Raw genomic sequence first — 25,756 nt, forward strand, 5'->3', positions numbered from 1 at the left:
CCTGAGGCAGCAGAGGATAATCCTTACAAAAATACAGCTGAGGCTTGAGAAAGGCCAGATATGATCAAAACATTGCCTTTGTGCCTAGTGTGATCTTTTAAAAATTCTGGAATAAAGATCTAACTCTTTAAGTCTGGTGCCTCAGGATTCATGAATATTTTACTATTTTGGGGCCTAGTGGGAGGCCCAGTGGAGAAGGCCCAGAATTTATCAATGGTGCATATGACTTGGACACTGGGTTACCAAACCTTGTCAGATGCACATTGTAAGGAAACAGGAGGTAAAGGCCTGGATGGAGATATGTGTCACCGACGAGTCTGACCTCAGTGATGTAAGTCCCAAAAGAGAATACATCAGAAATGGTAGGTTACTGAGAGGATTTTTATTGGGACCTGATTTTAGGTCTGGGATTTAGGAGCGACCAAAAGAGATTGGGTGGGAAAGGTCGCTCCCATACTTCCAGTTCAGGGCTTGCAGATCCAATAATAGGCAGCTGGGTTGGCTCAGCTGTGTCTGATGTGTTGGAGCTGGAGACTGACCATTAATGGTGATCAGACTGAGCCTCAACAACATGTACACTAATATGTCTAAAGGAAAAACAACCCTCCAAAAGCCAAAGATTGCTGTTCTTCTGCCACTGGCACTCGTCCAGCCCCAGGTCATGATCTCCTGTCCTGTCACTTTTGTTTTTCTGCTCTTTGCCTTGTTTGCCTCATGCAGGACGTGAGTCTTTCCTGACATTGACTGGTCTTTTCTAATAACTCTTCCAAGTGAGGTCTCTATTGTGCTCTTCTCCCATCCTCTCATTTCGTGAGCCCTTCTAAGACTGGCAGACAGTTGTTGCTCTTCAGTATCGCTGTGGGATGCGGGTGTTTTCCATTCTCCTGGAGCGTCAGTTCAGATCTGATCTTAAATGAATTCACTGCTGCAATAAAAAAAAAAAAAAACACAACCAAATTTTAGGCAAATTTTAGCAAGACTTTCATGGTATAAGATCCAGAGGTGGACATATCAGTGGTGCAACCTGTGCGGATGCCTCAAAGATAAGGTGCCCACTATCACCTCCAAAGCAGGAGGAATTGTGCATTATGATGAGCTACTAGACTGAAAAGGGGACCTTCCCCGCTCTTGCCCAGGGACGATGTTCTGGCTGTGTCCTCCTCCTCCTCATATGATAGTACTAAATGGCAGGAAGTGTCAGCCTTGGGTGCTGGGAAGTGAGTGACCTTAGGGTTGTCATGTGAGGTGGTGGGATCAAAGGACCCTCTGTTATTTATGATCCCTGCCTCCATTGCAATTGCACATTCACATCTCTAACTTATTAAAGAATATTTACACCTTCTGTGGAATTTTTTTTTATTAAATGGTAAATACATGTAATTTTGGGCTAAAATTATTTTTGCAAGTGGGTTCCATTAAAAATGTTGCTCCGTTTTCTTTCTATAGCCTGTGTATTGCGCTAATTCTGGCTGCAGAATGAGTAAACTAAGAACCCATCAGTGACATCATTCTGATGGGGAGTTTTTAGCTGTTATCTGCCTTGTGTCACCGTCTTCATCACCAGCTCTCCTTTGTAGTCTGAGGTTGTAAATTAGCTGAGTAAAATACAGAGTTAGGGCCCTTTCAGACATCTGCGATCATCAGTCTGATCTCTGATCACAAGACACAGACTGGCCGCGCGTCTCCAGATCCGAGCATGAAAAAGCTGTCGCACAAGGATCGGGAGATACGTGAACAGTCCGTGCGTTGTGATCCGAGATCGGACCGATGATCACATATGGTGTCCATATCCTTTTAATGTTTATTTGTGCACCGTAAACATATTCTGCAGAACTTTACAATAGGGTCAAGAAGTAAAGAAACAAAATATCAAAGAACGAATACAAATGTACATCTACAATGAAAGAGACGGGATTAGAAAAAAAAACCTGCATCTAGGTAGACATGGTGCCAAAGTAACGACTCCAGATTACATCATGCCAAAATCTCCAGAAGAATGAAAACTTCACAAACATTTCCTCTTACAAACTTCTCTCACTTACTCCTAGGAGATCCCCCAACTATGAGCCGGAGAGGAAAGCAGCCAAATAATCATTTCTAATAGCTGCTGCTTCATAACCGGTCACTTCTCCCAAAGATTACAGTCCATCAGTGGGGTCTCAGAATCTCAGATTCGTGGAGATTATTTAAAGTGGTTGACCAGGATTATCTTTCTTTTATAAGGACTAACAAGCAGCTAGTTGATAACTATTTACCTGCTCTGTCTGGTTCCAATCTCTGCCGGCACAGAACGGTCACGACCACTCTTGCCGTTGATTCAGCTGCTTCACGTCAACAGAGCAGCTCTTCCTCTGCCATTCCGCTCTGTTGATGGGGTGTGATTGCCAGCGTCATGCTGATTGACAGCCAGCTCCCCGCTGCCCAACTGCGGAGAGCCACCTCTCAATTAGTAGGACATTATCAGTCATGTCCCATCAACAGAAAAGAGAAGAAGAGCTGCTCTGTTTGATGTGGAGCAGCTGAATCGCCAGCAGGAGCGGTCAGTGACTGATCTGACACAGCGCCGAGTAGAACAGGCAGGTACTTACCTCTGTTAGTTTTTAGTCCCATAGTAAAAATATAATATAATCCTGGAAAACCCCTTTAATTTCTAGCAATACTTAACATTAAGAAAGTGCTTGACAACCTCTACAATTCCTGTAAACTATTTGAACTATTTATTTAAAATCCGTCTCTTATTTGGAAACATTTTGTCTAAAATACTAGAAAATGTATCGAAAAAGTCATGCATTGTAATTAAGATTTTGGTTGTAGGCAGATGAACTGTGAAGGGAGAAATAGTCGGAAATCAAATAGCGATGGAAATGATTAATAAAAAGAAAAATAGTTTTTATACAATATTTTAGTCTTAATCTAATCATATACATGACATAACAGTAGATTTCTACTTCTCTTGTAAAGGAACAGTTAATTGACACAAATATGTATTTTTTTTTACATGGACTAAATGCTGCTGTTCTTCAGAATCTGGAGTAGTTGGTTTGGGGTTTTTCGTTCTTCATTCCATTACATCTTCCCGGTACGTAAATCTAGTCTTGTTGTCCAAGTGAGCATGGTCCTCAACCCTAGGCATGTGTACAGAGTGCTGGATCGCCCCCACGTGACGGCAATGGGGTACTCGGTACCGGGTCCTTCAGTTCCCTCAGCTGGGATGTCACGGTGGCCCGACCCGGACCGTGGCCCTATGAGGGGCGCCCAATAAAAGGCAGTGTTCGTAGATAACGGTAGTGTTCGTGACGCCACCTGTGGTATTCGGTCAGGATGACCGACGCTGCTTAGGGGTCCGCTGGGGTGATGGAATGGCACCTAGATGGTATACCTTCCCACAGGTGAAGTATATCCCCAGGGCTTCCCAGAAGTGTAGATGGTGATGGTGGATGGTGCAAGGCGCGGCAAATAACGAGGACACAATGGGTGCCGTCTCTTTACCTTTACTGAAGGCTTCAGCATCCACAGTCCAGAGTCCCAGATGACAGGGTAGGCAGGGTCCGGCCGGTCTGATGGCAATTCCAGAGTCCCCTTATCCAGGTGGAAATCAGTAGCCTTCCCCTTGCGCACGGTAACGTGGTAGGTCCCTGCTTGCATTAGCTACCATAAGGTCTTCACTCTTGTTACTTCTCTCTCTCTGTCCCCCAGATGGATAGGACAAACCCGTATGACGGTGGTGGCCTGAGGCTATTTTATAGGGACTCTAGTGTCGCCCCTCCTCCACGTTGCCACCTTGTCTTAGGTTCTTAGGTCGGGCAGCCAACTTGGAATCGACTGTCCTGCCGGTCTCTGAAGTAAAGCGTAGAGTCTATTACTCCCTCGGTGTTCCGGCCACCAGATCTGCGCTCAGTGGGAGGCAGCCTGCTTCTAGCTGGTCTCCCACTGATGTTTTACTCCTGTTGCTTCGACTTCGGTGCTCACTCACTACGGCACACTTCCTTTCTTGTCTGTTCTTAGGAGGCTGCCGCTTGGGTTGCAGGCGCAGCTCCGTGTCCTTCTTTCCCTTTCCTGGGCCGAGCCCAGTCTGCTCCTCTCCTCCTCCTGGCTCCTTCTCACTTCCTAACCAACCCCCAGTTTTACCCAAGTGTGAGGAGTGGCCTTTTAGATAGAACCTTTTGCTCCCCCTGGTGGCCGGCGTGTGAAGTGTGTGTGTGGCTGTGATACCTGGCAGGGTGAACTCCTTTGGTGCCATCAGACGTAACATCGTTCCCCCTGGTGGAAGAACGACATTACTGCAACGACCAGGACTCTGGGGTGCTGCAGTGCGAAAAGGGAAAAGGGGGTCATATCTCAGGAACAGAGCAGCAAAGGAGCAAAAAAAAAAAAACTGTGCAAAATTCAGTAGAACTGAAGAAAAATATTATGGTACTTAGTTTTTTGCAAGTGTAATCTTTAAATATAAGGAAAGAGAATGTCCAAATGTTATACAATATTAACTCTCCATATATTAAATACTTTTCCTTGCAAAAAGAAAAAAAAGATCTCTCAAAATTGAGGCTGCAGCAAATAGTTCTACTACCAGTATAACTGGGTACAAATATATAGAAAAAGTGAGCAAATACCGTAACATAGAATTGTTGTATATCTTTATATAAGAGGAGAGGTAATAATCAAAGTGTATATAGTCATCATACATTGTTTTATCATGACCTCAACCCCAAAAGACCCAGAAATGTCATCACAAAGGATAAACAAAGGATTTAGTCTTCATCATAGACGGTATCCAGAAAATCATTTCTTTTCGCCCTTGAGGCAAACTGCATCCAGACAGCTGGCGTACAGCACAGATACAGCCCAGCATTATAGTCATTTGTTCCAATTTTATGACGTCCTGTCAACAAAGTATCACATGTCATTGTAATCTGGACTCGCCTAATAGCCCAAAATCTGTAGTGCAAGCGATGGCCGCAGGGAGCAACAAACGCATGGAATAAAGGAGCTGTGTTCTTAGGAAGCAAAATCCCAGAACTGTGACCCACGTGATGTTGTGAAGAACGACAATCACCGGACAAAACGTATCACCGGCTCCCGTCTTCCTGCAGCATATTCACTGCTCCGTTTTATACTTACATTTTTGGGCATTCTGATTTTAACATTCCCAATAATCTGGAAGTAAAATGGAAAACCATTAAAAAAAAACTAAAAAAACTCTTTCCATGAGCAGAGGACATTGTGCAGGGAGGGAGGAGTAGGTGAGCTGTGACCACTTTCTATTATCAGTTATGGATCTTAATAGTAGACCTTACCTCTGTCTGGGAAGATTATGACATGACTGCTATAAGATTATATCTGCAGGAAAGGAAGTGTAAGCCCACTATCAAGCTCATTAGTCACAGAGAAACCTGCAAGATTTTAGGATTTTTTATTTAAATCTAGAAAGAGTAAAAAAAATGTAAAATATAGTCCTAAAAATTCATAAATATCATTATTATAAAAAAAGTCATATTCTGATGATATTCCCTTTAACATGTTATAGTTCTAGGAATTACTAGCACTTCAGATATGGTTCTTGTATTTAGAAGGTTTTGTTTTGTTTCATAGTATTTCTGTATATTTTCATTTATAGCTATAATAGATGATGAAATAGGGAGAATTGAACCAATATTCGTATGTCATAAAAGGCGGCCATTAAAGTGGTTGTCATCTTTGGACAATGCTTACTTTTGGTTATAAAAAGGAAAGGTCCATTTTAACAATAAGCTGATCAGAAAGTGTCCCCTGTCAGGAGCCACAAAGATCAGAAAAGGTGCCCTGCCATGAGCCCCAATGATCAGAAAATGTCCCCTGCTGGGAGCCCCAATGATCAGAAAGTGTCCCCTGTCAGGAGCCACAAAGATCAGAAAATGTCCCCTGCTGGGACCCCCAACGATCAGAAAGTGTCCCCTGTCAGGAGCCACAAAGATCAGAAAGTGTCCCCTGCCAGGAGCTCCAACGATTCCAGGAGCCCCAATGATCAGAAAATGTCCCCTGCCAGGAGCCCCAACGATCAGAAAATGTCCCCTGCCAGGAGCTCCAACGATCAGAAAGTGTCCAATACCATGGAGTCCCAACGAGCAGAAAGTGTCGCCTGCTGGGACCCCCAACGATCAGAAAGTGTCCCCTGCTGGAACCCCGAACGATCAGAAAGTGTCCCCTGCTGGGACCCCCAACGATCAGAAAGTGTCCCCTGCTGGGACCCCCAACGATCAGAAAGTGTCCCCCGCTGTGACCCCCAACGATCAGAAAGTGTCCCCCGCTGTGACCCCCAACGATCAGAAAGTGTCCCCTACTGTGACCCCCAACGATCAGAAAGTGTCCCCTGCCAGGAGTCCCAATGAGCAGAAAGTGTTCCTTGCTGGAACCCCCAATGATCAGAAAGTGTCCCCTGCTGGGACCACCAACGATCAGAAAGTGTCCCCTGCTGGGACCCCGAACGATCAGAAAATGTCCCCTGCCAGGAGTCCCAATGAGCAGAAAGTGTTCCTTGCTGGAACCCCCAATGATCAGAAAGTGTCCCCTGCTGGGACCCCCAACGATCAGAAAGTGTCCCCTGCTGGGACCCCCAACGATCAGAAAGTGTCCCCCGCTGTGACCCCCAACGATCAGAAAGTGTCCCCCGCTGTGACCCCCAACAATCAGAAAGTGTCCCCTACTGTGACCCCCAACGATCAGAAAGTGTCCCCTGCTGGGACCCCCAATGATCTCCTGTAACCTGATGAGTAAACCAGCCAAAAAATGTACATTTCCCCTGCAGTGCGGCTACAGGAGACATGCCAGGGCACTTTGTTAAATGTTCTGACTTGTGAGGAAAGTCTTGTGGTTTTCGTCCAGCTTTGCATCAGTTAGCCACTTGTCATCGACTATTTTTTATGCCCATATACAATAGTAAAAACTGGACTCTAAAGCTTTTATAGTTCTGCCAAGTGCTCACATCTTGTCCAGAGGATTATTTAGTTTACTCTTCATTCTGCTCAGTGCAAACCGGAATCACGTTATTAGAATTTTCAAAAAAAAAAAAAAGGACCACACACGATCGCTTTTGTCCTCCTATAATTAGGACTTACGGAATGAGACTATTTTTTGTATTTTACTAGAGAGCTATAATCACTGATTTACAAATGTATGCCAAGACATAAGACTGAGACGTAAGTGGTAATTTGCGGAAACCAACAAATTAATCATGGTCGACCTTGGTATTATAATGGTCATTGTAGATATCCTTTTTTCCCCTGTTTTTTATCCACCATACAGTTCCAAAGATCCAGGCCTTTATATTTAGTGCTGATTTTTATAGTCTTTAGTAAAGGGGCGTGGCTCAATGCGTAATTATGCAGAGAAACTTAGGGTCACGCCCCTGAGGATCCCGTGAGCCATGCCTCTTGTAAAGACCATATTAATTAGTATATTGGGCACACTACATAAAAAGGCTCATATTCCTGTGTAAATTGTACGTCCATCAGGGCAGGGTCCTCTCCCATCCTTTGTACCAGTCTGTCACTTAATTTATTCACTGTAATTTATATATGTATTTTGTATGTTAAACCCCTTGTCACATGTGCAGCCACATGGAAACAATGCTGATTTAAAAATAAATAAAGAATTAATAATCTCTGGAACCATATGGCGGATTTAAAAACAAACAAACAAAAAAAAAATGGGACACTTAGGGGAGTGGCTGTAATAAAAAAAGCAAATAAATTGGCCACTTTTACTTGAGTGACAGGTCTTCTTTAATCCTAGAAGGACCCTTTTTTAACCTTTAAAGGGAACCTGTCACCCCCAAAATCGAAGATGAGCTAAACCCACTGGCATCAGGGGCTTATCTACAGTATTCTGTAATGCTGTAGATAAGCCCCCGATGTATCCTGAAAGATGACCCAAGGGCGGTCTGGTCCGATGGGCGTCGCGGTCTGATGGGCATCGCGGTCTGGGGCCTCCCATCTTCATAGGATGACGTCCTCTTCTTGTCTTCACACTGAGGCTCCGGCGCAGGCGTACTTTGTCTTCACACTGCGCAGGCGCACTTCGTCTACCCTGTTGAGGGCAGAGCAAAATACTGCAGTGCGCAGGCGACGGAAAAGGTCAGAAAGGCCTTAACAGGGCAGACAAAGTACGCCGGAGCCACAGCAGGAAGGCAAGAAGAGGACGTAATCGTATGAATATAGGAGGCCCCGGACCGCAGCGGAACCGCCCCTGGGTGAGTATAATCTATCTTGGTTTTCTTACCTTTCAGGATACATCGGGGGCTTATCTACAGCATTATAGAATGCTGCAGATAAGCCCCTGATGCCGGTGGCCGCAGCTCATATACGATTTTTGGGGTGACAGATTCCCTTTAAATTTTCACATAAGTCCTAAAAATTTGCATGCTTCTGGACGCATTCCTACTAGACGTGCCTGGCTTCTCTCAATTCACTTGTACTGAGTGAGGACATGCATGTCTAGTCGGTATGTGACTGCATGTATGCAAGGTCGGTATGTGACTGCACGCTGTGAGGATTCACAAGCCTGCAGCCACACAGAGTGACTGCAGACTTGAACCCCAAGCCTGGACAACCAGTTCTGCACCCAATTCTGAAGCGTTCTGCACCCATAGTAGCAGTTGGTGACAGTAAGGGGACAGACCACCCCCTGGTAAATCTATACGGAATTCACTAAACGTTGTAGTCAATTCTCATACCTACCAATGAAATACAGTGGGAGACGACACGATTCATACTCGGTAATGTCGTCCTCTACACACTATTGACAATGTTCTGCTGGGTGAGACGACCAGAGTCCGCAGGATCTATTACTGGTAGTAATTATTATAGTGGTTTCCCACATATCATTGTATAACCAGTTGAGAATATTAATTGCTTTATTGTAGATAATATTTTATTTTATTTTTCTTGCATCATGTACAACCTAAACTATGTGCGCTGCATAACCGGTAATCGGAAAGTTCATGTTAGATGACATTTCTCTGATGTATCTAACTCTGAAAACAAAAATATACTCATGGTGTCAGCGCATTGTTTGAACGTTGATGATTTTGACACTTCTTTTCTTTCAATCCAAGGTGTGTAATGTGCTTGTTCTCCTCGAGGAGGTAGACGTAGGCGCAAACTCCCTAAAGGGAACGTGCCAACAGAAAATGACCTGTTGTGTAAATCAAGTTTTAGTGTTACATGTATTTTATAAAATGGTAAGTATATATATATATTATATACAGTATACAGGTCCTTCTCAAAAAATTAGCATATAGTGTTAAATTTCATTATTTACCATAATGTAATGATTACAATTAAACTTTCATATATTATAGATTCATTATCCACCAACTGAAATTTGTCAGGTCTTTTATTGTTTTAATACTGATGATTTTGGCATACAACTCCTGATAACCCAAAAAACCTGTCTCAATAAATTAGCATATTTCACCCATCCAATCAAATAAAAGTGTTTTTTAATAACAAACAAAAAAACCATCAAATAATAATGTTCAGTTATGCACTCAATACTTGGTCGGGAATCCTTTGGCAGAAATGACTGCTTCAATGCGGCGTGGCATGGAGGCAATCAGCCTGTGACACTGCTGAGATGTTATGGAGGCCCAGGATGCTTCAATAGCGGCCTTAAGCTCATCCAGAGTGTTGGGTCTTGCGTCTCTCAACTTTCTCTTCACAATATCCCACAGATTCTCTATGGGGTTCAGGTCAGGAGAGTTGGCAGGCCAATTGAGCACAGTAATACCATGGTCAGTAAACCATTTACCAGTGGTTTTGGCACTGTGAGCAGGTGCCAGGTCGTGCTGAAAAATGAAATCTTCATCTCCATAAAGCATTTCAGCCGATGGAAGCATGAAGTGCTCCAAAATCTCCTGATAGCTAGCTGCATTGACCCTGCCCTTGATGAAACACAGTGGACCAACACCAGCAGCTGACATGGCACCCCACACCATCACTGACTGTGGGTACTTGACACTGGACTTCAGGCATTTTGGCATTTCCTTCTCCCCAGTCTTCCTCCAGACTCTGGCACCTTGATTTCCGAATGACATGCAAAATTTGCTTTCATCAGAAAAAAGTACTTGGGACCACTTAGCAACAGTCCAGTGCTGCTTCTCTGTAGCCCAGGTCAGGCGCCTCTGCCGCTGTTTATGGTTCAAAAGTGGCTTTACCTGGGGAATGCGGCACCTGTAGCCCATTTCCTGCACACGCCTGTGCACGGTGGCTCTGGATGTTTCCACACCAGACTCAGTCCACTGCTTCCTCAGGTTCCCCAAGGTCTGGAATCGGTCCTTCTCCACAATCTTCCTCAGGGTCCGGTCTCCTCTTCTCGTTGTACAGCGTTTTCTGCCACATTGTTTCCTTCCAACAGACTTACCATTGAGGTGCCTTGATACAGCACTCTGGGAACAGCCTATTTGTTGAGAAATTTCTTTCTGGGTCTTACCCTCTTGCTTGAGGGTGTCAATGATGGCATTCTTGACATCTGTCAGGTCGTTAGTCTTACCCATGATGGGGGTTTTGAGTAATGAACCAGGCAGGGAGTTTATAAAAGCCTCAGGTATCTTTTGCATGTGTTTAGAGTTAATTAGTTGATTCAGAAGATTAGGGTAATAGGTCGTTTAGAGAACCTTTTCTTGATATGCTAATTTATTGAGACAGGTTTTTTGGGTTATCAAGAGTTGTATGCCAAAATCATCAGTATTAAAACAATAAAAGACCTGACAAATTTCAGTTGGTGGATAATGAATCTATAATATATGAAAGTTTAATTGTAATCATTACATTATGGTAAATAATGAAATTTAACACTATATGCTAATTTTTTGAGAAGGACCTGTATATACGCTACCGTTCAAAAGTTTAGGGTCACCCAGACAATTTTGTGTTTTCCATGAAAACTCATACTTTTATTAATCAAATGAGTTGCCAAATGAATTGAAAATCTAGTCCAGACATTGACAAGGTTCGAAAAAAAAGATTTTATTTGAAATAATAATTTTCTCCTTCAAACTTTGCTTTCGTCACAGAATGCTCCCTTTGCAGCAATTCCAGCATTGCAGACCTTTGGCATTCTAGCAGTTACTTTGCTGAGGTAATCTGGAGAAATTTCCCCCCATGCTTCCAGAAGCCCCCCCACAAGTTGGTTTGTCTTGATGGCGTTTTTTGCACCATACGGTCAAGCTGCTCCCACAACAGCTCAATTGGGTTGAGATCTGGTGACGGCGCCTCCATTACAGATAGAATACCAGCTGCTGCTTCTTCCCTAAATATTTCTGGCATAATTTGGAGGTGTGCTTTGGGTCATTGTCCTGTAGGATGAAATTGGCTCCAATCAAGCGCTGTCCACAGGGTATGGCATGGGGTTGCAAAATGGAGTAATAGCCTTCCTTATTCAAAATCCCACTTCTCTTTCTACTCTGGTTAGAGCCTGGGTGTGCTCTCCTCTGAAGGGAAATCTTTGTAGGAAATCTTCAGTTTCTTGGCAATTTCTCACATGGAATAACCTTCATTTCTAAGAACAAGAATAGAGTGTCGAGTTTCACATGAAAGTTCTTTTTTTTCTGGCCATTTTGAGAGTTTAATGGAACCAACAAATGTAATGCTCCAGATTCTCAACTAGCTCAAAGGAAGGTCAGGTTTATAGGTTCTCTAATCAGCCAAACTGTTTTCAACTGTGCTAACATACTTGCACAAGGGTTTTCAGGGGTATTCTAACCATCCATTAGCCTTCTTACACAGTTAGCAAACACAAAGTACCACAAGAACACTGGAGTGATGGTTGTTGGAAATGGGCCTCTATACACCTATGAACATATTGCATTACAAACCAGACGTTTGCAGCTAAGATAGTCATTTACCACATTAACAGTGTATAGTGTATTTCTGAATCATTTAATGTTAGCTTCATTGGAAAAAACTGTGCTTTTCTTTAAAAAATAAGGACATTTCTAAATGACCCTAAACTTTTGAATGGTAGTATATATATATATATATATACAGTGGGGCAAAAAAGTATTTAGTCAGTCAGCAATAGTGCAAGTTCCACCACTTAAAAAGATGAGAGGCGTCTGTAATTTACATCATAGGTAGACCTCAACTATGGGAGACAAACTGAGAGAAAAAAAATCCAGAAAATCACATTGTCTGTTTTTTTAACAATTTATTTGCATATTATGGTGGAAAATAAGTATTTGGTCAGAAACAAACAATCAAGATTTCTGGCTCTCACAGACCTGTAACTTCTTCTTTAAGAGTCTCCTCTTTCCTCCACTCATTACCTGTAGTAATGGCACCTGTTTAAACTTGTTATCAGTATAAAAAGACACCTGTGCACACCCTCAAACAGTCTGACTCCAAACTCCACTAAGGTGAAGACCAAAGAGCTGTCAAAGGACACCAGAAACAAAATTGTAGCCCTGCACCAGGCTGGGAAGACTGAATCTGCAATAGCCAACCAGCTTGGAGTGAAGAAATCAACAGTGGGAGCAATAATTAGAAAATGGAAGACATACAAGACCACTGATAATCTCCCTCGATCTGGGGCTCCACGCAAAATCCCACCCCGTGGGGTCAGAATGATCACAAGAACGGTGAGCAAAAATCCCAGAACCACGCGGGGGGACCTAGTGAATGAACTGCAGAGAGCTGGGACCAATGTAACAAGGCCTACCATAAGTAACACACTACGCCACCATGGACTCAGATCCTGCAGTGCCAGACGTGTCCCACTGCTTAAGCCAGTACATGTCCGGGTCCGTCTGAAGTTTGCTAGAGAGCATTTGGATGATCCAGAGGAGTTTTGGGAGAATGTCCTATGGTCTGATGAAACCAAACTGGAACTGTTTGGTAGAAACACAACTTGTCGTGTTTGGAGGAAAAAGAATACTGAGTTGCATCCATCAAACACCATACCTACTGTAAAGCATGGTGGTGGAAACATCATGCTTTGGGACTGTTTCTCTGCAAAGGGGCCAGGACGACTGATCCGGGTACATGAAAGAATGAATGGGGCCATGTATCGTGAGATTTTGAGTGCAAACCTCCTTCCATCAGCAAGGGCATTGAAGATGAAACGTGGCTGGGTCTTTCAACATGACAATGATCCAAAGCACACCGCCAGGGCAACGAAGGAGTGGCTTCGTAAGAAGCATTTCAAGGTCCTGGAGTGGCCTAGCCAGTCTCCAGATCTCAACCCTATAGAAAACCTTTGGAGGGAGTTGAAAGTCCGTGTTGCCAAGCGAAAAGCCAAAAACATCACTGCTCTAGAGGAGATCTGCATGGAGGAATGGGCCAACATACCAATAACAGTGTGTGGCAACCTTGTGAAGACTTACAGAAAACGTTTGACCTCTGTCATTGCCAACAAAGGATATATTACAAAGTATTGAGATGAAATTTTGTTTCTGACCAAATACTTATTTTCCACCATAATATGCAAATAAAATGTTAAAAAAACAGACAATGTGATTTTCTGGATTTTTTTTTCTCAGTTTGTCTCCCATAGTTGAGGTCTACCTATGATGTAAATTACAGACGCCTCTCATCTTTTTAAGTGGTGGAACTTGCACTATTGCTGACTGACTAAATACTTTTTTGCCCCACTGTATATATATATATATATATATATATATATATATATACACACTCAATAAAGGAGTGGTTCTGCAGGTGAGGACCACAGACCACATCTTAGTACCAATGCTTTCTGGCTGATGTTTTGGTCACTTTTGAATGTTGGTTGTGCTTTCACACTCGTGGTAGCATGAGACGGACTCTACAACCCACACAAGTGGCTCAGGTAGTGTAGCTCATCCAGGATGGCACATCAATGCAATATATGGCAAGAAGGTTTGCTATGTCTGTGAGCGTAGTGTCCAGAGGCTGGAGGCGCTACCAGGAGACAGGCCGGTACACCAGGAGACGTGGAGGGGGACGTAGGAGGGCAACAACCCAGCAGCAGGACTGCTACCCCAGCCTTTGTGCAAGGAGGAACACGAGGAGCACTGCCAGAGCCCTGTAAAATTACCTCCAGCAGGCCACAAATCTGCATGTGTCTGCACAGTTAGAAACCGACTCCATGAGGATGGTCTGAGTGCCCAACGTCCACAGCCCAACACTATGCAGGATGCTTGGCATTTGCCACAGAACACCAGGATTGGCAAATTCGCCACTGGCGCCCTGTGCTCTTCACAGATGAAAGCAGGTTCACACTGAGCACATGTGACAGAGTCTGGAGACTCCATGGAGAGCGATCTGCTGCCTGCAACATCCTTCAGCATGACCTGTTTGGCAGTGGGTCAGTAATGTTGTGGGGTGGCATTTCTTTGGAGGGCCGCACAGCCCTCCATGTGCTCGCCAGAGATAGCCTGACTGCCATTAGGTACAGAGATGAGATCCTCAGACCCCTTGTGAGACCATATGCTGGTGCGGTTGGCCCTGGGTTCCTCCTATTGCAGGAAAATGCCAGACCTCATGTGGCTGGAGTGTGTCAGCAGTTCCTGCAAGATGAAGGCATTGAAGCTATGGACTGGCCTGCAGGTCCCCCAGACCTGAATCCGATTGAACACATCGGGGACATCATGTCTCGCTCCATCCACCAACGTCACGTTGCACCACAGACTGTCCAGGAATTGGCAGATGCTTTAGTCCAGGCCTGGAAGGAGATCCCTCAGGAGACCATCCGCCTCCTCATCAGGAGCATGCCCAGGCATTGTAGGGAGATCATACAGGCACGTGGAGGGCACGCACACTACTGAGCATCATTTCCTTGTCCACTGAAGTTGGATGAGCCTGTAATTTGATTTTCCACTTTGAATTTGAGTATCATTCCAAATCCAAACCTCCATTGGTTAATGAATTTTATTTCCATTGATGATTTTTGTGTGATTTTTTTTTGTCAGCACAATCAACTTTGTACAGAACAAAGTATTCAATGAGAATATTTAATTCATTCAGATCTAGGATGTGGTATTTTAGTGTTCCCTTTATTTTTTTGAGCAGTGTATATATATATATTTAAAAAAAAAAGGTTGAAAACTTGCAAATTTAAAAGTTGCAATTGGGGCTATTTAATTCCCTCTTTTGTGCAGAAAACTTTTCAGAAGTCTCATTATCATCAGATGAAGGATTATAATGAAGGCAAACATCTCTATACACTGACTAAAGAAAAAATGAAAAAAAAAAAGCATGCGGAGTCAATTCTGTTAGCATGCATCCACCTCGCTGGTACCGTAAAATTATTCATATTTTAAGCATGAAAAATGTGATTATAAAATCTGCATCAAATTCTCACCATGTGAACCTGGCCTAATAAAAGAGGAAGTTTTACTGAATAATACTTCTTACAACACTTTTGCAAATAGCTCTGTACCTATACTGGAGAGTACACAGTATTTTAGGAGCATCAGGTAAATTTCAGAAGCCCCCCCCCCGTCTCAAACTTCCCCCTCTCTTCCTGGATTTCATTCCCCCGGAAATTAGGCATTTATTGGTCTACTCTTTATCCCTTGGAATGAGAACCATTCTGAAGTAAATAATGGAGTATATATTGGGAATGCTGAATAGCTATATATTCTAAAAATTCTATATATTCACCAGTTCATATGTTAAAAGATACTTTGTTGCTATATTTTATTATATATAGAGTTCTTAAGAGATTTCCATGGTGAGAAGTGAGTTGGGATGTACAGGAGGATGGTTTGTAAGACTGACTGATACGTGGAGTTTATGTGATATTTTGTATCTGTCCTGTTATTGTGTTATTACGTGACTCATGATGTTACACGTTTCTTTATATGTTGCGGATGATTTATTGTTTTTGAGTAAAGGTGTTATTATGTACACATGGACTGCAGAGGTGTAAAATTAGCAATTTATGGGTAATCTAGGCTGATTTTTAGTAGAGCAATATTTTTTTAGATTGTTACTAGAGTCTAGGGTAGTGTTTTCACTTTATGGGAATAAAGATAACGCAATGTTAGTTTTGTGATTGAGCAGTTAATTAATTAAAACTTCATGAATACATTTCTTACATGTGATATGTGTAATAGGCCCCAGGCAGCTGAGATGTAGCTAACTACACTTTATATGTCACTTGTCTTACATGTCATGTTTTCTTTTAAGAATGAAGGTATAAATGTATTTATAGGAAAATGATCGGGTTGTTGCGTCCAAATTTTTTTTTTCCTTTTTATGCGAGGAACACGAGGCTAACATGGCAATGCCAAAAGCTATGATTTGTGGCTTGTACCGCAACAAGCAGGAAAAAAATGACCGCACTACAACTACAATCTTCACTTGGGGAAATGAACGCATTAGTTTCGGTGCGTGCTGAAATGTTCATCCAGTAAAATACAAAATCACGTTTTTCATTTGCTTGTGTTTTCGTTTTTCCAAACATTTGTCATTTAAGAAACACAATGATAATAGACTTTATATTAGATTCTGTGTTACACTAAGGTCATACGACAGTATAAAACATCGGTCACAGTGGCATCCAAAAAAAAGAGGATGCAGCACTAAATTCCCTATCGGTATGTCTTTGGAATATGGGAGGAAACCGGAGAACCCGGAGGAAACCCACGCAAACACGGGGAGAACATACAAACTCCTTGCAGATGTTGTCCTTGGTGGGATTTGAACCCAGGACCAAAGCAGCAGTGCTAACCACTGAGCCACCATATAGTGCTAACCACTGAGCCACCATGCTGCCCATAAATGAGTGTGTCTCATCCAATTTTCACAGAAAAATTGTGTATTGTGCAATTTTTTCAGATCCAATCGGCTCAGTCAGTGAAGAATATCGTTCATCTGCATTGTCCCCTTAAATAACTTTGGTCCTTGTGTGATCATTTTTTTATTAACAGATAGCACTCAGACTGGATATACGGTGGTGTGAACGAGCCCTTACACACATAAGAGAAAAATGTAAAATGTAAATGTTTTCAGTTATAGATGGCCACATTTTTCAACCCAAGAACATTATCCGTGCTGGTGGCTTTAGGATATGAGGCCAGAATTCCTGCTGGTCTGGGAGAACGACTGACATGAAGACATCTCTCCAGGAATCCTAGTACATGACAAGATCCATAGTAGTCCCTTATAATGGCGTTTCATCCTGAGTCAGTCCCAGCATCTTGCTTGAAAAACAAACCTCAATATGCCGGAATTGATTAATAAAAAAAAAACATTAGAAAACTCGTCACTAGAGATATAAGGTCTACAGGTCATAGTTACATACTGGGAGTTACATAGGGTGAAAAAAGACCTCGGTGACGGTCCATCAAGTTCAACCTTCTTAGCCCTGACGCTAGTATCACATGAACTATACTAGTTCATGGCCTAGGACAACTCATAAAGTCCCACGGCTTCCAGTACCACCTGTATGCGGATGACACTCAGATCTACCTCTCTGGCCCAGACGTCACCTCTCTGCTGTCCAGAATCCCGAAGTGTCTGTCAACCATATCCTCCTTCTTCACCTCTCGCTTCCTAAAACTCAATGTAGACAAAACCGAACTCATCATCTTTCTCCCATCTCACGTATCCCCTCTACCTGATCTATTATGTTAAACAGCATTGAGCTCTCTCCCGCACCTGAAGTCTGCTGCCTCGGGGTAACTCTCGACTCTGCCCTGTCCTTCAAACCGCACGTCCAAACTCTTGCCACCTCCTGTTGCCTCCAACTCAAAAATATTGCCAGAATCCGTTCCTTCATCAGCCCACAATCTACCAAAACTCTTGTGCATGCCCTCATCATCTCCCGCCTCGACTACTGCAACACCCTCATCTGTGGCCTCTCCGCTAACTCTCTTGCACCACTCCAGTCTGTCCTCAACTCTGCTGCCCGACTAATCCACCTCCTCACTACACTCCTGCTTCTCCCTTCTGCAAATCCCTCCACTGGCTCCCAATTCCCCAACAAATCCAGTTCAAACTACTAACACTGATCTACAAAGCCATCCACAACCTGTCCCCTCCCTATATCTCTGAACTAATCTCCCAATATCTTCCCTCACGTAATCTCCGATCCTCCCAAGACTTCCTACTCTCCTCCACACTTATTCGTTCCTCACACAACCGCCTCCAAGACTTCTCCCGAATATCCCCCATCCTCTGGAATTCCATGCCTCAACACGTCCGTCTATCAACCACCCTCGGCTCCTTCAGACGGAACCTGAAAACTCATCTCTTCAAGAAAGCCTACAGCCTGCAATAACCATTCTGCCGCCTCACCATCGCCAGAGCCTTGCCCCGACCTTCTGCCTCTTCCCCATTATCCCATAGAATGTAAGTCCGCAAGGACAGGGTCCTCTCCCCTCTGTACCAGTCTGTCACTGTAAATTTGTTTACTGTAAACGATATCTATACTCTATATGTAACCCTTTTCTCATGTACAGCACCATGGAATTAATGGTGCTATATAAATAAATAATAATAATTAATAATAACTAAAACTTCCATGATGATAATGGAAGAGAACGTAGGGACCTATGTGCATCCCAGGGTCACACGACCGATTTCTCCACAATCAGATTATTTTGATCATTGTTATCATTTTTTCTTGTACGTGGAAAGAAAAAAAGAAAAGTTTCTCCATTCCGTTAGCCCATGAAAATTAGACCGCACTTGGACGTCATCCGTGTGCAGTCTGATTTTTTTTCACGCACCCATAGTCTTTCATTGCCCAATGGATCAACACTGGACATGTCTCCAATTTTCCCACGGACCACTCGATCCGAGGAAAAAAGATCAGACCCGTGCACAGCCCCATCGCATATCATAGGTACGAGTGCTATCCATGAAAACCACAGATTACACTCGCCCAAGAAAACTGGTTGTGTGCACAAGGACTTAAAGTGCGGAACAAAGCTGAGAATTAAATGTTGTCCACTACTTTCACATTGATGACCCATCCCTAGGAAAGGTTATGAAAATCAGACCGGTGGTGGTGGACCGGCACTGAGTGCCCCCACTTATTAGCTGTGACAATTTAGGATTCTTGGAAGAACTGCAGGTAAAAATGAAAGTGCAAACATAAAAATTGCAAAAGAGTTACTGAAACTTGGTGAATTTTTATCTTTTAGGTGCCAGCATTAGTAATAGGCCAGGATCACACATTGGTGGAAATTGAGTGATTCAGCCCATGGTTTCTTTGGTTCTTTGAAGTTTTCCTTACATCTGAGTAAAGACTTCCATTGCAATAAAGTGGTTTACCAGATTCCAATTCATACGTGGTTCCTATATTTTGCATATAAATGTGCATTGTATGACACCATTAGGGTATGTGTCCACGTGCAGGAAACGCTGCGTGTCTGACGCTGCATAGAGCCGCAGCGTCAGACACGCAGCGTCCAGATGTTACAGCATAGTGGAGGGGATTGAATGAAATCCCGTCTCCACTATGCGTGGTAACACGCACGCGGCGGCCCTGCGACTCCGGACATGCTGCGCGTCTTTTCAGATCGCAGCATGTCCGTATATCTTGCGGCGACGCTGCGTCGCCGCAAGATATAGCACAGGGCCCTATGGTGGGGAGCGATGATCCCGGATGTGTGCTGTGAACACATCCGGCATCATCGCGTCCCAGAAAGGGGGCGGGGCTTAGCACAGAGCGGCTAAGCCGCTCCGACGAAACCGCCGGCCATCCTGAAAGTGGACACATACCCTAATTCTACAGCTACCAAAAATAAAACACTCCGACAGCTGTTCATCGATGGGGGTCCTGGGTGTTGGAGACCCACCAATCTGAGATTGATGACCTATTCGTATTAAGAGGTCATCAACATCTAAACCAAACTTATTACATCATAGATCACTTGAGATAGTTGATAATTAGGAATGAGAGAACGTGCTGGGATAAGTTGGATGTCGAACAGCCATGAGACATGCATCCAAGGAGACTCTAACATATTTTTCGAGCACCCTGAAGACACTCGGTTAGCACCCGATCATGCTCAGATAACACCTTATCCCAGCACGTTCGCTCATCACTATTGATAATGTTAAAAAACAAAGTTTACTATTCCTGTGTGGTATATATACATTGTCTATTATGCTTTGATGTGTAACATTACGATAACTAGCTGTTCTCTGTTGTACCCTCTTATCTGGGATTAGGGACAATACAATCCACCCGTCCGGTAAATATTCATGAGTAATGAGACCCGGAAGGTAATCGTCAGATCTTAGTCATGTCTATATTACTCAACTCTGCTAAATCATAGAAAATATTCAAGAGGCAAAAACGTGTAACTCTTCCCGTGCCAATGTACAGCTGAAAGTTGGGAGAAAGGCCCATTTCACTTGGTAGAGGTGAGTGTATCTGAACTTTTAAATTCTGGGTTCTTGCCAGATAGTCAGTGTCTAATGCTAAACGCCGAACACTGACTTCTCCAGGAATTCCGTTGCAATGTACAAAGTTCCGGGGGAGAGAGAGATAGAATTTTCCTAGCTGAAAGTTTGTTTTGCCATTGTTTTTGATGGGGTTCAGGATGTTATTCAAGTATAGTTCCGATACCAGAACCGAACGTTGAAATAAAGTTTGGGTCGGGCACCAGAACCAGAACTTCCACGTGTCCGCTCATCCCTACCCATTGGGCCTCATTCTTCAGAATGCAGGAAAGATAATGAAGGGTGTACCATAGGATGGCATATTAGCAGTGCTCACCTGCTTTCTTCGAGTCTTCACTTGTTGTACACAAAATGCTTTAGAATAGTAATAATAAAAAGATATTTGGAGAAGAGAACTTGAATGGGGTAGTAAAATATCCAATAAAGGGAATAACTCATCCAATATATGAGTGAATTTTATATATACCTTCTTTTTCTGATCCTTCTGCAATTTGGAGTGAGGCATGATTCATTGTCTTATTTTCCTAAATTTGCACTGGAGAGAAAATGAAAGGAACAAGGGCATTCTCCTGGGTAGTATTCCTATTATATGGTGGTATGAGGGTTCGTTCACAAGTTCGATGTTTTCGGACGAGTGCTATCCGTGCTTTTCTTGGAGAGCATTTGTACATTTGATAGTCCATGGGGCTGTGCCAATATCCGATTTTTGTCATCTGACGGAAAATATCATAAACATGTCCAATTTTGATCCAAGAGTCGGATGAAAATTAACAATTCGAGTCTATTTGTTTGTGAGGATATTGGACCGCACTTAGGGTGACATCCAACTGCGGTCTGATTTTCACCGCAAGGTGCAGAAACTTTCTGTTTTCTCTCCACTTACGAGAAAAACTTATAACACTCTGATCAATGTCTGGTTAGAATAATGGCTCCATTTGTCTTGTACATGGAACATGTTGAAATCTGAATGAGCCCTGGCAAGATGAGTAAATCTACTATATAATTGTCTAAGGGTCACTTCCGTCTTTCTGTCTGTCCTTCTGTCTTTCTGTCACGGATATTCATTGGTCGCGGCGTCTGTCTGTCATGGCAAAATGCCCACGACCATTACCACGACCAATCAGCGACAGGCGCAGTCCGGCGGCAACATGGCCGCTCCTTCCTCCCCGCAGTCAGTGCCCGCTCTGTACTCCCCTCCAGTCACCACACCCCCAGCTCACACAGGGTTAATGCCAGCATTAATGGACCGCGGTGTAACGCACTCCGGTTACGCAGCTATTAGCCCTGTGTGACCAACTTTTTACTATTGATGATGCGTATGCAGCATCAATAGTAAAAAGATCTACTGTTACAAATAATAATAATTTAAAAAAAACGTTATTCTCACCCTCCGGCATGTCATCCTGTCCTCGGCAGTGCAAGCGGCAGGTTCCGGTGCTAAGGATGTTATGCGAGAAGGACCTTCCATGACGTCACGGTCATGTGACCGCGACGTCATCACAGGCCCTGCGCTCATACCGGAAGTTGCTGCGTGCACCACACACAGGCGACAGGACTACAAGGGGCCCTTCAGAAGGTGAGTATGTTTATTTTTTATTTTTTAACCTGTTACATACGTGGCTGGGCAATATACTACGTGACTGGCCAATATACTATGTGTCTGTGCTGTATACTACGTGGCTCTGTGTTGTATACTACATGACTGGGTAATATACTACGTCGCTGAGCAATATACTACGTCGCTGAACAATATACTACGTGACTGGGCAATATACTACGTGGCTGGGCAATATACTATGTGACCGGGCAATATACTACGTCAGGGGTGTCAAACTGCATTCCTCGAGGGCCTCAAACCATGCGTGTTTTCAAGATTTCCTTAGCATTGCACAAGGTGCTGGAATCATTCTGTGCAGGTGATTAAATTATCACCTGTGCAACACAAGGAAATCCAGAAAACATGACCTGTTTGCAGCCCTCGAGGAATGCAGTTTGACACCTCTGTACTACGTGACTGGGCAATATACTACGTGACTGGGCAATATACTTCGTGACTGGGCAATATACTACGTGGCTGGGCAATATACTATGTCAGTAGTCCCCAACTCCAGGCCTCGAGGGCCGCCAACAGTGCAGGTTTTCAGGATTTCCTTAGTATTGCACAGGGGTTGGAATCATCACCTGTGCAGATGATCACATTACCACCGATGCAATACTAAAGAAATCCTGAAAACCTGCACTGTTGCCGGCCCTCGAGGCCTGGAGTTGGGGACCCCTGTACTACGTGACTGTGCAATATACTACGTGGCTGGGCAATATACTACGTGTCTGGGCAATATACTACGTGGCTGGGCAATATACTACGTGGCTGGGCAATATACTACGTGGCTGGGCAATATACTACGTGACTGGGCAATATACTACGTGGCTGTGCAATATACTACGTGACTGGGCAATATACTACGTGACTGTGCAATATACTACGTGGCTGGGTAATATACTACGTGACTGGGCAATATACTACGTGGCTGGGCAATATACTACGTGGCTGGGCAATATACTACGTGACTGGGCAATATACTACGTGGCTGGACAATATACTACGTGGCTGGGCAATATACTACGTGACTGCAATATACTACGTGACTGGGCAATATACTACGTGACTGTGCAATATACTACGTGGCTGGGCAATATACTACGTGGCTGGACAATATACTACGTGGCTGGGCAATATACTACGTGGCTGGACAATATACTACGTGGCTGGGCAATATACTACGTGGCTGGGCAATATACTACGTGGCTGGGCAATATACTACGTCACTGGGCAATATAGTACGTAGCTGGGCAATATACTACGTGGCTGGGCAATATACTACGTCACTGGGCAATATAGTACGTAGCTGGGCAATATACTACGTGGCTGGGCAATATACCACGTAGCTGGGCAATATACTACACGGACATGCATATTCTAGAATACCCAATGCGTTAGAATCGGGCCACCATCTAGTGTCTATATACTCACCTTGTGAGCTGCGCCATAGAGCAATAATATAAATCCAACGGAGGAAGGTAGCAGTCCGCTGCCGAAACGCGTAGTGGTTTAATAAAAGGTTTGTTTACCACTAATCTATTGCAGTGTGCTCTATAGCCATAGCGCTCCTTAAATTGACCACATACATATTTTTTCCAAAAAAACATAGAGCAATAATGGGACTCTTAGCCGGATCAGTATTGGAATCCGTCGTGCATATAGGATTCGGTTAAAAAAAAATTGAGTATTTTTCGGTGCTGTCTCATAAAACAAGATCTTTCTCTGTTTGGCTGGAACATAAGTAAGTACGAACCACACAAGGGAAACAGGATTATGTTTTTTTTATGGGTCGCCCTATAGAAGTGGGAGTTGTAGAGGAAAAATGTATATCTGGCCTCCCCACCGGTCCTCATTTTCTCTGTACTCTTTGCTCCTGAAATGTCTTACTTTGGAGGTAGTTAATGGATTGCTGATCATCGGGTTTGGAATTCCACCAGATAAGCAAAAATGTTAAAAACTGTCAGACGTGTCCATGTTTCAGAGCAGGCTGCGGGATTAAAAGCCAATTTTGGGTCCAAGAAATTCTCGGACTTGTTTCTGTGATTAACAACCACATTTTGACAATAATGGTTTTGCAATCTGTCGCCACCTATATATTGCCTTGTCTGAGAGCAGCAATGGGTAGTGTCAGAGGCGCTGATATCAGCATTCTATCTTTTGTGTGACTGTGTCCCGTAGTTTTAGTGAAATGTAACTTTATCCAATGCGGAGTCCTTTCTATAATGTGTCGTCCTGTGTATTAATGACTGTGGGCTACCCCGTCGCACCACCAAGGGAAGGTCCAAAATTGTACATGCCGAATCCTTCTCTCCTCAACAATATCTGTCAATGAAGGGTAGGGAGGCTCTCATGCACATTAGACTGTCAAATTATAACATTTCCAACTACAATTTAACAAAAATGCTGTATGAAAGCGGAGGTGGGAACTGAATCTATTGTTTTGAATGGCATCATTCCCAACTTTCCAGGGCATCAGTTGTAGCACCGGACAGGTGCAGGTGCTGGTTTGGAGATCTGATGATAATGCTCCATGTAATGTGATTGGACCCCGGATCAGAAACTGGGAATAAGGGTGCATGCAGAGATCTGTGCAAATCGGTCCTACAAAGGAAAAGGAGGGCATGCAGGGAGACCCGAGAACACAGGGTAAGAAACTAAAGACGTTAACACAGGACAGGCATGGAAAGATACAGTAAACCAAAAAAATAAACAGTTTAAGTGAAAAACCTCCCAGACCCAAAGCGTAAAAGAAAGGGTGTTGAGAAGAGGACTCTGTTGTGAATTCCGCTCTTGGGCTCCCTCCGGTGGTTGTAAGTGGCACTTTTGTGAGTTCTGCTCTTGGGCTCCCTTTTGTGGTTTCAAGTGGTATGGCTGCTCCTTGGAGTTAGCTGTCATCAGCTGCCTCCACTTATCGTCTCTTCTGATCGGTTATTGAAGCCTGGCTCTTTCTTCAGCCAGTGCCACTTGTAAATGGTTCCTGGTTGGATTCCCATCTCTTTGGATTTCCCTGTTATCCTGACCAGTTCTGCAAAGCTAAGTTTTTGCTTGCGCTTTTTTTGTTCACAGATTGTGGACTTATCCGTTCAGTGCTTTCTATGTTTGTCCAGCGTTGTCAGTATGAATTAATTCTGTCTTGCTGCAAGCTCTGGGAAGCAGATTTACCCTCCACACCTTTAGTCAGGTGTGGAGATTTTTTTTGTAAACTCTGCGTGGATTTTTGTAGTGTTTTATACTGACCGCACAGTATTCCATCCTGTCCTATCTATCAAGCTAGACTGGCCTCCTGTGCTCATCCTGGTTTCATTCTGTGTATGTCTTTTCCCTCTCCACTCACAGTCATTATTTGTGGGGGGCTAATCTATCCTTTGGGGATTTTCTCTGAGGCAAGATAGTTTTCCTGCTTCTGTCTTTAGGGGTAGTTAGCTCTTAGGCTGTGACGAGATGCCTAGGGAGAGTTAGGAGCATTCCACGGCTACTTCTAGTGTTGTGTTGAGCTTAGGGACTGCGGTCAGTACAGTTACCACTTCCTTCAGAGCTCGTTCCATGTTGCTCCTAGACCACCGCATCATAACAGCACAAGTGGCCGAAAATGAATTAAATGCATCTCAAAAGAAGGAAAAGAAAGTTCTGAACCATTTTTTTTTTCTGTGCTTTGGTTTGTTTTTTTTTTTTCCTCTTGATATCTGGGTGGTTCAGGATATATGCTTTGGCATGGATGTTCAGGGTTTGTTTTCTCGTGTGGATCAACTTGCTGCAAGAGTACAGAGTATCCAGGACTATGTTG

The 25,756-nt window shown here is 43.6% G+C and overlaps 1 long non-coding RNA gene across 1 annotated transcript in view; it reads right to left on the reverse strand.

Annotated features, from left to right (window-relative positions):
- Nucleotides 1-206: 206 nt before the first annotated feature.
- LOC138649142 (uncharacterized) overlaps nucleotides 207-25,756 on the reverse strand; it is a 35,465-nt gene continuing 9,915 nt past the window's right edge. Inside the window, exon 3 of the long non-coding RNA XR_011315246.1 lies at nucleotides 207-925. This is a non-coding gene — a long non-coding RNA (uncharacterized lncRNA). The remainder of the gene's footprint in view (nucleotides 926-25,756) is intronic.

This window comes from Ranitomeya imitator, chromosome 9 (genome assembly GCF_032444005.1).
Source record: "Ranitomeya imitator isolate aRanImi1 chromosome 9, aRanImi1.pri, whole genome shotgun sequence".
Lineage (NCBI taxonomy): Eukaryota > Metazoa > Chordata > Amphibia > Anura > Dendrobatidae > Ranitomeya > Ranitomeya imitator.